Source organism: Notolepis coatsorum, assembly GCF_963971535.1.
Source record: "Notolepis coatsorum genome assembly, chromosome: 12".
Taxonomy (NCBI): domain Eukaryota; kingdom Metazoa; phylum Chordata; class Actinopteri; order Aulopiformes; family Paralepididae; genus Notolepis; species Notolepis coatsorum.
Window position 1 is genome coordinate 87,003,230 of NC_140176.1, and position 15,904 is coordinate 87,019,133.

The following is a 15,904-nucleotide window of genomic DNA, read 5'->3' on the forward strand; positions in this document are numbered from 1 at the left end:
TTCTCACCGCATGAAGCACTATATATTAACAGACTATTATTAGCTTAATAGACTACGTCCAACTCGACGATATAGTGCCAAATATGACTATTCAAATATTAATATACACGATGTCTCAATACCGATGGTAGGCGAACTTGGCCTTACTCCCACACGTGGCGTCGCGGGGAGGCTTTACGTCTGTGACTCTATTGGAGGGTAAGAAACTGGACTGAAAAGAAAGTCCTACTTTAGTAGCGCAGTATATATACGCACTATGAACAAATAGTCCCATTAGTGGTGCGGTAGCCAGATTCCTACGCGGAACTAGGACTTGTTCGTACATGTGGAGCGGTACGTTTGAACTGGGTCTGAGGGGTATGGCAGCCTGGCACCAAGGTCTCGACCAATAGTAGAATGGAGACTATTATGGGATGTTCAGTAGGCTAGAATGGATATTCAATGCATATTGTACAAGGAATATACAAGGGATATCAGGGAATATTAGAGAATATACAAATACAATTAAATATATATATATAAATAAATATATATATTCGGTTTAATCTGGCCCTTCACAACACTCTGAGTTTCGTAAAAGTCAGTCAAAGCTTACCAAAAGCACGAGCAGTGAACTCCAAGACCACGTGACTGAACTCAAACTAGAAAGAAACAGACTAAGAAATGACGTAAACTCCATGATCAAAACTGCTAAAAAAAATTTCATCAATGACAAAACCGAGGAAAACAAAAATAAACCACGTGAACTTTGGAAATTACTCAACAATCAACTAGGCTGCAGTAAAAAACTCAAAACCAGGTTCTCAAACATAAACATAAAGACGGACAACACGCTCATCACAGACAAGCTGGATGTAGCCAATTACTTAAACACTTTCTTCACAAACATAGCCACAACACTGGTAAACAAACTACCCTCCCACTCAGGGCAGTATGGGGTAGAACACATAGTAGCATACTACAAGAACCTAGGCGTCCACAAAGACGACTTCAAACTGGAAATAGTAACTACAGATGAGGTACTCAAAAAACTGAGCGCCCTCCAACCAAACAAGGCCACTGGCCATGACAACATCCCCTCCAAATTCCTCAGAGACTCAGCAGCAGCCATCACCCCAGTCATCACACACATAATAAACCTCTCCATAAAACAGGGACACGTCCCCAAGGACTTCAAAATTGCGAGAGTAACACCCCTGCACAAAAAGGGCAGCAAATTAGACCCGGGTAACTACCGCCCTGTTTCTATCCTTACATCCATCTCGAAAGTCATGGAAAAAATAGTATACGAACAGATCGAAAAGTACCTTGCGGAAAAAAATCTAATCTACGAATTCCAATCTGGCTTCAGAACATCCCACTCCACTGACACATGCCTTCTCTACTTGAACGACCACATCAAACAAGAGGTGGACGCGGGCAAATACTGCGGCATGGTCATGCTGGACCTACAAAAGGCCTTCGACACTGTCAATCACACCATTCTGATTGACAAGCTAAAAGCAATTGGTTTTGATAGTTTATCAGTGAGCTGGATACAAATAGTTTATCAGTGAGCTGGATACAATCCTACCTGAGGGAGGTAACAGATGGTGAAGTAAACGGTACCCTATCCCCCCCCTCACAGTGAGCTGTGGTGTTCCACAAGGAAGCATACTAGGACCGCTACTATTCCTAATTTATGCAAATGACATGTCGTCAGCTTGTGACTGCAACTTGTCCTGTTTGCGGACGATCAGCCCTGCTGGTCTCTGACAAGAACAAGTTACAGGTAGAAAAGCCCTCAGCTCGGAACACATGGGCAAAACAGAGTCCATTCTCTTCGGTTCAAATAACAAATCAGCAGACCGACGGCTTCTCGGTTACAGTGGGTGACAATATTATCACAAGGAAAGATGAAATTACCTACCTGGGTTCCATCCTAGAGGCTATCTTTCCTGTGACAAAATGGCATCCAATGTAATAAAAAAAGTCAACCAACGAACGCGTTCTTGTACCGGATTCCTCTCTGGTAAACAAGATACCCTGAGACTCTAGCAGGAGCACTCATTCAAGGGTACTACGACTATGCTTGCACCTCATGGTACCAAAGCACCTCAAAGGCACTAAAAAACAATTACAAACATCTCAAAACAAGCTAGTCAGACTACTACTTGACCTGACTCCTAGAACCCACCTCACCCCTGCCCACTTTGACAACCTAGGATGGCTTAGAGTAGACGACAGAGTACAGCAACTTGCAATGGGCCTGGTCTACAAGATACACTACGCGACCAAGGTACCCATGTACATGTCAAAATACTTCCCAAAGGTCAGTGAATACCACGATCACAACACCAGAGGGAGCTCCACAAATCATGTAAAACCCAGATTCGGCTCAAACAAGGGACTAAACACGTTCGCAATTATGCCACATCAATGTGGAACGCCCTGCCTAAAGCTGTAAAGGAATGTGAATCACTACCCACCTCAAAACACTCTCAAAAAACACCTACGTGAGACTGCAATTCGAAACTGGCCCTACAAATGTCCTAACCTAGTTGTACAGTAAATGACCAAGTAAGGCTTTGTCAATATTCCAATGTACAGTGTAAAATGTGTGTGTCCCCTCCCAACCCCCCCCCCCCCCCCCCCCACCTCCATTGTACAGCCCTCACCCAACCCACCCAACCCCCACCCCACCCAACCAACCTCCTCCAATGTACAGTTTCTATGCCAAATGTATATACACTCCTTTTCTGGACACTTTTGTATCACAAACAGTACTGTATTTGCAAATCTGATATGTCATAAATGTATAGATGTAGCAGTACTGTCTATCTGTATGTCATGTATGTCATATATGTTATGATGAATGAAAATGGGGGACCCTGATGTAAACAAGACGAAAGTCTTTCTCTGGTCTGCATCCCCTTAACAATTGTATGTATTGAGCTGTACTGTACTGTACCCATTCTGCAATCTGTTAATAAACTTTTCAATCACATTCAATCAATCAATCCTACTATATATAACTGGGTTCTACTATATAGCATTGATTTCTACTGTATATCACTGGTTTCCACTGTACAGAACTCCACTATTGAAGAAGAAAAAGTGTTTAATTGTCATGCAGATTACAGTAACACACACACTCATGCGAGATGGGCGACCCACAGGAACACACACATGCACTGAGTCGCCGATGAAATGTTACTCTGCACTATTTCCATTCCGTTGTCCTTCCCCCCCAAGGGCAGCCGGGAGCAGACATGGGCTGCACCCAGGGAACAATCCAAGCGCTCCTGTCTGTCTTCGTCAGGGACGCTGTTAACCATTGGGTTTATCTTATTGGGAGGGGGAACCCTTGCGAGCATGGGGATAACACGCAAACTCCAGACAGAAAGGCCCGGAAGATACCCCACCTGGGTACCTGTCAACGTGGGAACCTGGTTTCCAAGTGGGAATCGAACCCAGGACCTTGTGAGGTGACAGTGTTAACCACTACACCACCGTGCCGCCCCATATATTGCATTATTTTACTCTGTCTATTCTATTTGACTAACTATTTCATTGCAATGCACTATTTTCCTCTGTCTATTCTATTTTGTTATTTTACTACTGTCTATTTTAAACTTGTCTATATTATGTGTGATGATCAAACCCTAAACAAAGAGGCCTATTGGGATGTTGGATCTTACCTTGACTTACCTTGACTCTTTTTTATGCTTATTTTATAAACATATTACCCTAGTAAACCTAGATACAGACAGACAGACAGACAGACAGACAGACAGACAGACAGACAGACAGACAGACAGACAGACAGACAGACAGACAGACAGACAGACAGACAGACAGACAGACAAGACAGACAGACAGACAGACAGACAGACAGACAGACAGACAGACAGACAGACAGACAGACAGACAGACAGACAGACAGACAGACAGACAGACAGACAGACAGACAGACAGACAGACAGACAGACAGACAGACATACAGACAGACAGACAGACAGGACAACAAGATACAGAAGATAGAAGATAGATAGATAGATAGATAGATAGATAGATAGATAGATAGATAGATGAAGATAGATAGATAGATAGATAGATAGATGATAGATAGATAGATAGATAGATAGAAGATAGATAGATAGATATGATGAGATAGATAGATAGATAGATAGATAGATAGATAGATAGATAGATAGATAGATAGATATAGATAGATAGATAGATAGATAGATAGATAGATAGATAGATAGATAGATAGATAGATAGATAGATAGAATAGATAGATAGATAGATAGATAGATAGATAGATAGATAGATAGATAGAAGATAGATAGATAGATAGATAGATAGATAATAGTAGATAGATAGATAGATAGATAGATAGATAGATAGTAGATCCTAGTATCTCCCTGCCTCTCTCTTTCTTTCTTTCTTTCTTTCATCTTCAGGGATGAGTTCCTGTCTTCAGGGCTGAGTTCCTGTCTTCAGGGCTGAGTTCCTGTCTTCAGGGATGAGTTCCTGTCTTCAGGGCTGAGTTCCTGTCTTCAGGGATGAGTTCCTGTCTTCAGGGCTGAGTTCTGTCTTCAGGGATGAGTTCCTGTCTTCAGGGCTGAGTTCCTCTTTTCTCTTTTTTTTGTTTCTTTTCTCCTTCCAGCATAAGAAACATCTGCAGTCAGTTGATCAGCTCCACTCCTGCGATCAGATCAACTCTGGCCTCTTTTAGCCGTCAGACTCTCATATTACAGGGTTGATCTGTGTTTTAATTGACTACAACTTTGGTTTAAAAACAGCAACTATGGTCAGGACAGGGTCCATAGTCTCTGTCTGTTAGGTACTGCCAAAGGTCTGCTAAAGAGTAAAGCTGTGCTGTGACAACACACTTCAGACTGACAGTCATCACACAGAGAGAGAGAGAGAGAGAGAGAGAGAGAGAGAGAGAGAGAGAGAGAGAGAGAGAGAGAGAGAGAGAGAGGAGAGATAGATAGAGAGGGGGTGAGAGAGAGAGAGAGATAGAGAGAGAGAGAGAGAGAGAGAGAGAGAGAGAGAGAGAGAGAGAGAGAGAGAGAAGAGAGAGAGAGAGAGAGAGAGAGAGAGAGAGAGAGAGAGAGAGAAAGAGAGAGAGAGGGGATTATGCACGTTATACGCAAAGCAGGTCAGCCACTGGTCCACTAGCCTACAATCTGGTCTGCATCATCAATGGAAGCGTGCCAACGGATGGGTGGGTGATTGGATACACAGAGGGATGGATAGATATATAGAGGGGGGATGGATGCAGGATGGTGAGGGAGGGTGATGTGACTTATGTGATGTGTCTCTGGTCGGACACACTATCAGTAAACACACATAGGCCACTAATACTGAGACATGCGTGTGGGGTGTTGAAACCAGCTGAGTAGTTTCAGCTCCAGCTGTTTGTGACCCTGCTACTGGACGGAGGTCTCAAACTGTGCACTCAGTTAGGAGTTGGTCAAATATTTTTTTTACTATAATTATTATTATAGGGAAGAATATTTGAATCATGTTTTTATCATTGTGTTGCATTTTAATTTCGGTTTTGGTGAGAGAGAGCGAGACTCGCATATAATCAGGTGTAAGGGACCAAGCAGCCAGAAGAGGAGGACACAGGCAAAAATATGGGTTTTTATAGGGTTATATACTTTCCAAATTAGTGTGTCTTTAGTCGACGGCGAAAGATTGGACGAGTTTCGGCTGTCCTAACTGGGGTGGGTAGTTCATTCCACCATTGTGGGGCAAGGACTGAGAATAGGCGACTTCTCCTTGATGACCCTCCCGGAGCTCGGATAGGAGTAGGTCTGAGACGGCCAGAAGATGCAGAGCGTAGGGGTCTTGAGGGTGTGTAGTTAGAGACCATTGAACGGAGGTAGGCGGGAGCGGTTCCCTTCGCTGCACGATATGCCAGGTCGACGGCCTTGAAGCGGATACGTGCAGCAATGGGGAGCCAGTGCAGGTCCCTGAGAAGTGGAGTAACATGGGCTGACTTCGGTAGGTTTGAGATCAGGCGGGCCGCTGTGTTCTGAATGAGTTGAAGAGGCTTGGTGGCAGTGGTCGGAAGGCCAGCAAGCAGTGCGTTGCAGTAGTCGAGGCGGGAGATGACTGTTGATTGGACGAGGAGTTTGGTGGCTTCTTTTGTCAGGAAGGGGCGGATCCTTCTGACGTTGCTCAGGAGGAATCTGCAGGTTCTGGTTGTCGCTGCTATGTGAGTGTGAGAGAAGTTCAACTGGTCGTCGAGGACAACACCAAGGTTCTTGGCGGTCGAGGACGCGGTCACAGTTGCATTCTCGACTGTGATGGAAAGGTGGGTCAGGGGGGAGGATTTGGTCGGCAGGTGAAGCAATTCTCTTTTGCTTAGGTTCAGTTTGAGGTGGTTCATGGTCGTCATCCAGGAGGAGATGTCGGACAGACAGGCAGAGATCCGCTCTGAGACGTGGATATCTGAGGGAGGGAAGGAGAAGAAGAGTTGAGTATCATCGGCATAACAATGATACGAGAAGGCATGAGATGTGATAATGTTACCCAGAGATTTAGTGTAGAGGGAGAAGAGCAGGGGTCCAAGGACTGAGCCCTGGGGGACACCCGTCCGCAGGGGGTGGGTGGCAGACGTGTACAAACATTAACCAACTAAGGGGGGAACACTAGGGTGAGGGAACAACTTAACTATGTGCAGGTGCGGCGCACAGACGCATCCGTGACATCGGGCATGAAGTGAACTGGAAGCACCTAGTGACCTAGTTTGAACAGCAAGCAGTGTCCAGTCCTGACCAACACCAAGACCAGCGATATACAATGACGTCAGCAGCAGCACCTTAACATAACCGTTTCATAATCACCGCCACAATTAAAGCATCAACTGCAGCGTATCGACAGAATATCGTGACTATACCTCCATTGAAGTTGAATTTGCGAGCAGGTGCAGGTCAATGTTCTCTGTTCAGTTTCAGCACCTAAGACAGCGCCACGCTGATCTAGATAGCAGGCACGGATTCTATTGTCCACTCCCCCCTGAAAAATGTCATTGTGAAATTATAGGAAATAAACCCTTTTTAATGGCAATATATTGATGTCCAACTACTGACATCAAGCACCACAACCCACTAGTATTTTATATAATTTATAATAATATAATATAATTTATTGACAAGAACTAAATTAAAACACCCCAAACTGATTGTCTTTTTCAAGTGGTGAATTACATTTCAGTTAGGATCCCTAACTGTCTGCAGGCCTTAGAAAGTTAAATTTTTGACAGTTTGCTACACAAGTAAGCACATGCAAGTTGTACTCTCTTAGCTACTTGAATTATCTAAAACAAAAACATTGACTTTGGTCCAAATCTTTATTTTGGTCCAAGAAAGGGACACATTGCATAATTTTACCATTCAAATGCAATGCATTGTAACCACAGATAATAAACCATGATATATTCAACTGTCATGGTGTGTTATGACAATTTTATGAACAAAAATACATTCAAGACAATTTCCCTCCTCCCTGCCGGAAGCTGATGTGGCACCCAGACGCGTGATTTTTTTCCGTAGCCTATGTTTGCGGAGACGCTCTCTGATTGGCCACTGACGTTTCTGGTCATGTGACATGTGCGCCAATCGTGTGACGCCTGTTTCTGCGCCTATTTCCGGCTCTAACAGCCTGCAAACGACCTAACGCCTAGTTTATCACTGGTTAGGCGACTCTTTCGAAGTTGGTTATGGTTAGAGTTTGTCTTAGAGCAGGGCGATAGAACACCAGTGATAAACTAGGCGTTAGGTAGTTTGCAGGCTGTTAGAGCCGGAAATAGGCGCAGAAAAAGGCGTCACACGATTGGCGCACATGTCACATGACCAGAAACGTCAGTGGCCAATCAGAGAGCGTCTCCGCAAACATAGGCTACGGAAAAAAATCACGCATCCCAGACTCATTGAGGAAGTGAGGACAGGAGAGGAGGAGTGGGCTGGAGCAGAGGCCAGGTTGGGGCCCCGTCCACAGGGTCCATGCCCAGGGAGGGTGCTGTGGAGCTGGGATTAGTGGACGGTGAGGAGGCTGTGTGTGTGTGTGTGTGCATATGTGTACAAGTTGATGGCTAGAGAGGGGGGGGGGGGGGGGGTGTAGTGTGTGTAGATAGCCTTCACTCCCAGATGTATCCAGGGTGCGAACCATGGGGGAGCTGGGGGAGCCATGGCTCCCCTATATGAGACATCAGCCCCCCTGAAAACATGATTTGTGAATTTTTGGGGGGTCTCTAAAATACTGACAATAAATGCTATTTTTGCCATGCATTTCGCATTTTTCTGTAATTTTCTGTATCGTCATCATCGTGTATAATAATACAATTAGGCTATTTTGATGTATGATTAATGATTTGCGCACTAATTCACCGTAATAGACAATAGCATAAATCTATGGGGTTGCGGCACTGCAGATATACCCTACTAGTAATAGATGGCAACATGCATGCAATTCTTGCGTTTACCATTCGGAGTGTGGCGGCGCTGCAGCCTGCAGGCACAAATCAAACTTCACCCACCGTTTAAAAAAAACAAAATACAGGTATTCAGGTCAGATAATGTCGAAAGTTAAACGAAATATCAAAGAAGTAAGCCTTCTAACCAATTTTGGTTTTACAAAGAAGGCGAAGCAGCCTGCTGCAGGGACTACTGTGACATGCAGATTTTGAGAATTGGGCAGATCTTCACCATCAGGTGGGTGGCGATAATGTTGCATTTGCCTACTATAATAATGTTAGACTCTATGTGTTTGGTCGTGGACTTGTTGTTCGGTATTGGTTCATCCGTGCAGGGGCGGAGATATAGGCGAGTCAGCCGAGGCAGCCGCCTTAGGGCCCGCGGGGGTCTGGGGGGAGGGGGGGCCCGGGCCCGGGACTGAATGGAGTTGCCGTTCGCGTGTGGGACTGGATCGACAGACTGACTGTGCGTTTGTTTTGACTGTAGGCTCCTCCCGTTTTGCCAGTACTGTGGTACGAGTACGACTGATAGCGTGTGGTTTAGGAACAGGGCGTTTTACACAAATCCAGCGCTCCCTTTCTTGGCTGTGACGTAGCCACGTAAGTTTCATAAGCAGCGCGGAGGTAGATGGCAAAGATGGCGTCGGTTACGAATAGTTTCATGCCGCGTTCACGTTACGTGGGAAGAAGCGGAAGAACCAGCTTCCGACTGGGAAAAACCATTCACGTCAGCCTCCTAGTGGTAATTCCTACTAGGACATATGGGATTTTTTATAGACCCCGATATCTCCCACTTCGCGTCACGAATTGCGGAAGTATGGATGTGGGCGTTTCATCGAGTCAATGCGTGAAGGCTTCCTAGTTGTAGCAACGAGATGTCCTCTGGTTCTTCCGCTTCTTCCCACGTAACGTGAACGTGACATCAGAGGAAAAAGATCGCTTGCTATAGGGGCAACAAGCTATAACACACATAATAAGTCACCTGAAACATCACCAACACTACGATGGTGTATTAAAATTCGACGACGCCGAGCAGCTAAAGGGGACATTTACTGAGGACCAGCACAAAGTGTGGATATATTATGATTTTATGATTTAACAAGTCTATCTGTCCAGGACGATGACAACATTATTGCAGGTAAGCCGGCAGCCTAGCCGTTTCTAACTACTAACGTTATCACGCTAGCTTGGATGCTAACATAATGGCATGGCGAATGAATGAAAACTTTATTTAACAGATTGCAGAATGGGTACAATACAGTACAGCTCAATACATACAATTGTTAAGGGGATGCAGACCAGAGAAAGACTTTCGTCTTGTTTACATCAGGGTCCCCCATTTTCAATTCATCATAACATAATGACATACATGACATACAGATAGACAGTAGTGCTACATCTATACATGACATACCAGATTTGCAAATACAGTACTGTTTGTGATACAAAAAGAGTCCAGAAAAGAGAGTATATACATTTGACGTATTATTATTGTATTGTGATATGTTCTCTCCCCCCCCCCCCCCCTTTTTTTTTTTTTTTTTTTAAACACAGAAATATGCAATTTTAGAGTAATTAGAGATGAATACTGAAGAACTCGAATCATTAGAGGTTCTCAAAGTGAGGTCCATGTCCATGAGAGGGATCTGGGCAGTTCCCATAGAAAATTCAAAGTTGACAGGACCAAATCATCAGTTTCTTATTTATTTATTTAACCTTTATTTTGCCAGATAAAACATTGATCTGGTCCAAGAGGCCCCAACATGAGTACAAATATACATATATACACATATATATACATATATATATATATAATATATATATACATATACTGTACATACACACATATACACCAATAACAAAATAAAAACAGTTAAGAATCATACACATAAGCAAATAAACAAACAAACATTATGCACAGCCTATGTACAAAAGAAATAAACAGTTCATCTCTAGTCTTTACAGTTTTCTTCAATTGCATAAACACTCAAATCAAAAGTATTACACAATTATCAAAACCTTACACTCAAGGAGCAAAACGTAGGCCCAGATTTGCACCCCTATAAGCACAATGTCAGCCTCACACTTTTCGCAAAACAATACACACAGTGATTTGCAAAACACTAAACACACGTCCATTACATTAGACACAGAATGTCAAATTACCACACATATGAGCCAATTGGTTAAACACAGCCATCAGATGCACAAACACACCATTGCTTAATTGTAGATACACCAATCAGGTTTAAGCACTATAAAAATGCAGCAGGTGAGTTCACCTGTCTTCAACCAAAATGGAAAGAGAGTGAAGTACTGTACACAGAGAACGTGAAAATATACAATACATTCACCAAACACTACACAAGACAACCAATGATGCAGACTGATGAAAATATACATTTTCTCCCATTTTCCCAAATCAGTCAACATGTCAACATGGAGAATCACAACAAAAAATGATCTTGCCAGATCCATAGGCAAAGAGATAATGTCTAGTATTTTCTGTACTCTATTTACATTTTTTCAAAATTGTTTTTGTTTTACTGTAATTTTAACCTGTTCTGGATACAGTATTTTATGTTTGTCTGATATTTGCTGAGCTTACAGTGTTATGCACATAGTAGCATGAAAACTGGGACATGTTTTGTTGTGATTCTCCATGTTGAAATGTTGACTGATTTGGTTATATGGAGAGAACATTTATATTTTCATCAGTCTGCATCATTGATTTGGGTATATGGAGAGAAAATGTTTTTTTAGCAGTCTGCATCATTGATTTGGGTATATGTAGATAAATAAATTATATTTTCATCAGTCTACTCTACAGCATTGGTCTTGTGTAGTGTTTGGTGAATTTATTGTATATTTGCACATTCTCTGCGTACTTCACTTACAGTACTCTAATCACTGAGAAGTAGAATTGCTAAATGTCTTTTAGGTTAAGCACAGCAGTGTGTGTAACTGGTTCAAACAGAATTGAGTCATATGAAACGTGTGTTTCATATGGTAACAAAATGTAGTTTTTATAAATTAGTGTATGGTTTTGACAAGTGTTTAATTTAGCAAAGGATCTGAGGTGTTCTGATAATTGTGTGTGTGGTTGTGCTAATTGTGTGTTTTGAAACACCGGGCCCCGTTTTCAAAATCATGCTTAAGCAATCGAAAAAAACCGATTGTGTGTTTCATTATAATTATGTTTCAGTCTTCTCATAAAAATATATTAGATTTTTGGGTATTTTCCTGCCTTTGGTCCGCTTTGCATTCACATCTCAAATGAACCGTAGCAGGGTTCACTTGCAAGAGTGAATGAGCTTTCACACCACCCCAAACCAACCGGACTATCCGAGGAAATGAACCAGTGTTCGATTAAAGCTTATTATAGTTTATCACAGTATCATGAGCATGTCTTTGTCAGTGGACACTGGACATGGGTATGGATGGCTCCAGGTGCTGCTGTGTTAATGTGCACATCTTCAAGTCCACAAATCGGTGAATGTAAGAATGATAGGATCAAATGAAAACGACTTACTAAAAATGGATTAAAAGTACTAAAAACCAACAAAAAATACCAAACACTAACAAACATTCAGCACAGACAATGGGGATGCTGACATAAAAAAAAAAAAAAAAAAGTAAAAAAAAAAAAAATGTAATTTTTATTTTATTTTTTTAAAGGTCCGGGGCTAGGAGAAAAACATCCGGGGCTAAAGCCCCGGAAGCCCAGGGCTAACGACGCCGCTGGTGTGTTGCCGTCTGTTTGAATGGAAGCACAAGTTATCCGTGCTGCGTCTATACTTTCGCTTTTAATAAGGTATGAGCAGGTTAAACACCTTTTTTGTTGGTTAATCTATTCCATCATTTCCGACCTACAAACAACTCTTATATGTTGTGTAGACGTTCGTGTAGATGTGGTGGCCGCTAACGTTACATTTGTGTGCTCAGTGATGATGACACGACACAAATAATTATTACTCGTGTCGTGTCGTCATCACATACATACTGAGCACTAAGCACACAACATATAAAAGTTGTTTGTAGGTCGGAAATGATGGAATAGATTTACCAACAAAAAAAGGTGTTTAACCTGCTCATACCTTATTAAAAGCGAAAGTATAGACGCAGCACGGATAACTTGTGCTTCCATTCAAACAGACGGCAACACACGTGACGTCAAGTCTCGCTCGCGTGAGACTTCCTCTCTAGATACTCTTCAATATCTGGCCAGGGTACTCCTGGGTCCTAGTGCCCCCCGATGTTACACTATGTCATGCACATGTATTTTATATGTTAATAAAATTGCATTTATCTTTAGTCCTAATTCTGTCACTGTTTGATGTCACAAAGAAGGGTGTATCCAAAAGCTGCCTATTTGTAACATGTGATGAAAAAGTAAACAAATAATTAACTGTATTAGACACTTGTTAATGATGAATAGGCTTCACTTTAGATTGGTCCCCACGATAGCATCTGCAAATGATTTATAAATGTTTTATGAATGTCTTAACAAATCATTTGTTGAACATGAAAAATAAATAGGGATACACTATAGTCGTTTTTTCATATCCATTTTTCAAAGCATCTACACATGTGTTACTACACATTAAACAACATTATTTAATGATGAACAAATCAAGTACAAACAATGTTGATAATGAGTTATAAATAATGTAGAACTAATCTGTAAATGTTATACAAATATAGTTATAAATGATTTAATAATCATTTATGAATGTATATAAATGGTTTGTTCATGATTAGTTCATTATCCACTAATGTGTTATAAATACTTTGTAAATGGTATACAAATATAGTTATAAATTATTTAATAATCATTTATGAATGTATATAAATGGTTTGTTCATGATTAGTTCATTATCTACAAATACCTTATAAATGTATTATAACAGGGTGTTATTATAAAGTGCTACCCATTATGATAAGCAAGATTGGGCTGATAATAAGACACAACAAGCGGGTTATGAAAAGAAAAACTTTATTCAACAAAGCACCAATATTTGTACAAAACATATGCTCTCATCTTTGCCTTTGGATGTGATTTTATTTCAGTTTTTACCAAAATATAAAAAGAAAATGTGTTTGGGTGATATTTCAAAGAAGAATTTACTATAGTTTTGAATGCAGGTAACATTTTTCCCATGATGTCGTAACACCTAAAAATCTATCACAAGAACACTGTACAAGAAGAGAGAAGAGGCAAAAAAGTGAATAAAATAGAAAAACAGTCACTTCGACTAACAACAAATTATAAATTACATTCTTAATTTTAATCATCTGATTTCACCTTATGTGCGATCACAGTATAAATAAATCATTGGGTTTAAATTAAATAGCCTACGGAGAGGGAGTACTGCTAAGGAACGAGATCACTGGATGTGTTAAAAGATTGAAACAAAAGCTACAATGTTCATGGATGAGAAATTAATAGAATACAAATGAAATACAGTGCATCACAATGACTGGTTAGTCTGGTTTTATTCCCATCGTATCACTATTGACATTATAAATCTCTGTCATGCTGTTTTGGCCTTTGAGTTGAACCGGTTGTGAAATTTGTAATAATTGTTTAAAAAGTTCCAGAGACAAATATGTAAACAAAACAATGTAGGAAAGTTGCCCCTGAACAGCTACATCATAACAATTCTTTAGACATTTTATAAAACATTTGTGGTTTTCTGGGACGTGCAAAGATTGTTCCAGGAGCAGGTAAAAAAAATTGTTAGATTTCCATAGAGTTCCACATAGAGAGAGTTCATACTACATAGAGGTATGATCTATAGGAGAAGGGAGTCCAATACTGCATAGGGGTTAGGGCCTATAGGAGAGGGGACTTCCATACCACATAGAGGTATGATCTATAGGAGAGGGGACTTCCATACCACATAGAGGTATGATCTATAGGAGAGGGGACTTCCATACCACATAGAGGTATGATCTATAGGAGAGGGGACTTCCATACCACATAGAGGTATGATCTATAGGAGAGGGGACTTCCATACCACATAGAGGTATGATCTATAGGAGAGGGGACTTCCATACCACATAGAGGTATGATCTATAGGAGAGGGGACTTCCATACCACATAGGGGTATGATCTATAGGAGAGGGGACTTCCATACCACATAGGGGTATGATCTATAGGAGAGGGGACTTCCATACCACATAGGGGTATGATCTATAGGAGAGGGACGTCCATACTACATAGAGGTATGAGAAGGTATAGGATAAGGGTCCCAGGGAAGGTCTTTGTGCAGGGCATCAGGGTCTAGTCTCTATAAAATACAGAGAATTCTGGTGCAAATATCCCTCTGGTGTGACTTTTTGGGTAAATGACATATTAACAGTGATGGGCGTTACAAAATAATCAAATAAAGTAATATATTCCTTTTTAAAGATACATTTTTTAGCGTTTATCGCTTTTTTTCTTCATGGCCAGACATGACCGACAGATGAGGAGAGGATGAACGGGAGAAGAGGCGGGGAAGACATGCGACAGATGGGAGTCACCGGGAGCGGGAAACTAACCCGGGACGGCCGCTTCGCGATGCAGCGCGATACATGGTGTGCTACTAGAGCGCCTAAAGTAATATATTCCTTGTTACTCATTTCAAAAGTAATATTATTACTCTCTGGGAGCAATAATTAATTACGCTACTCGTTACACCCCCCACACAATTGCTTCCTTTTTTACCATCAAAATGTGGTACATGCGGCATACGGCTGTGCGCCTCTGTGTGAACGATCACATCAGGGTGGCAACACCTCAAGGCGTGCAGACACCATGATGACAGAGCGGCACTGAGCCACATCACTGTGGTCAACAGAGGACCCAGACTAGGGCTGTGACCACCCCACCCCCGCAGCATTATCTAAAAGAAGTTTAGTAACAATGCTACTTCAGGCTCAATCAAAAGCACAGCTGGCTTAAATTGACGAAAGACAATCTCTCAACAACAACTCATCGTTGCGCTGTTATAAGATAGCAGGTGTTTCAAAAGATTGGAAAGTGGAAAGTAGAGCTCCTCTCGCACTCCCAAAAGGATGAAACAGCACTGATTAACTCTTAAAACATCCATTCTACCCAGTAGGGTCGAGGATTCTACCTCTACAGGGCCATTCTGTCCTTTTAAGAGTGCGCAAGTCCCAACTTTTGACATTGGATTCTCTTACACAGTGCGCACCTAAGGCTCGAACGCATTTTGGATGGATTACAGATCAACCTCGATGTTCTTGTCATCTTTGGTCTTGGCAAAATTACAAACAGTCGTTTCTTGATGGGGGGTAACTACTATCACTGAAATTGAGGTAGTAATTTGTTACACTGCTCTTTACTTGGAAAAGTAACATTATTACTGTAACGCATTGCCACCCAACACTGCATATACTGGGACGACAGTGGCTCCGGAG

At 41.8% G+C, this 15,904-nt stretch overlaps 2 protein-coding genes across 2 annotated transcripts in view; both read right to left on the reverse strand.

Moving 5' to 3' along the window:
• The window catches only part of LOC311237959 (5'-AMP-activated protein kinase subunit gamma-2-like), a gene marked incomplete at both ends in the record, with an annotated part of 81,784 nt that overhangs the window by 65,347 nt on the left and 533 nt on the right, over nucleotides 1-15,904 (reverse strand). The window lies entirely within an intron of this gene.
• Nucleotides 13,456-15,904, reverse strand: part of LOC311237960 (uncharacterized protein) — a gene marked incomplete at its 5' end in the record, with an annotated part of 101,405 nt that continues 98,956 nt past the window's right edge. Inside the window, one exon of the mRNA XM_084325934.1 lies at nucleotides 13,456-15,904. This exon is cut by the window's right edge and continues 1,270 nt beyond it.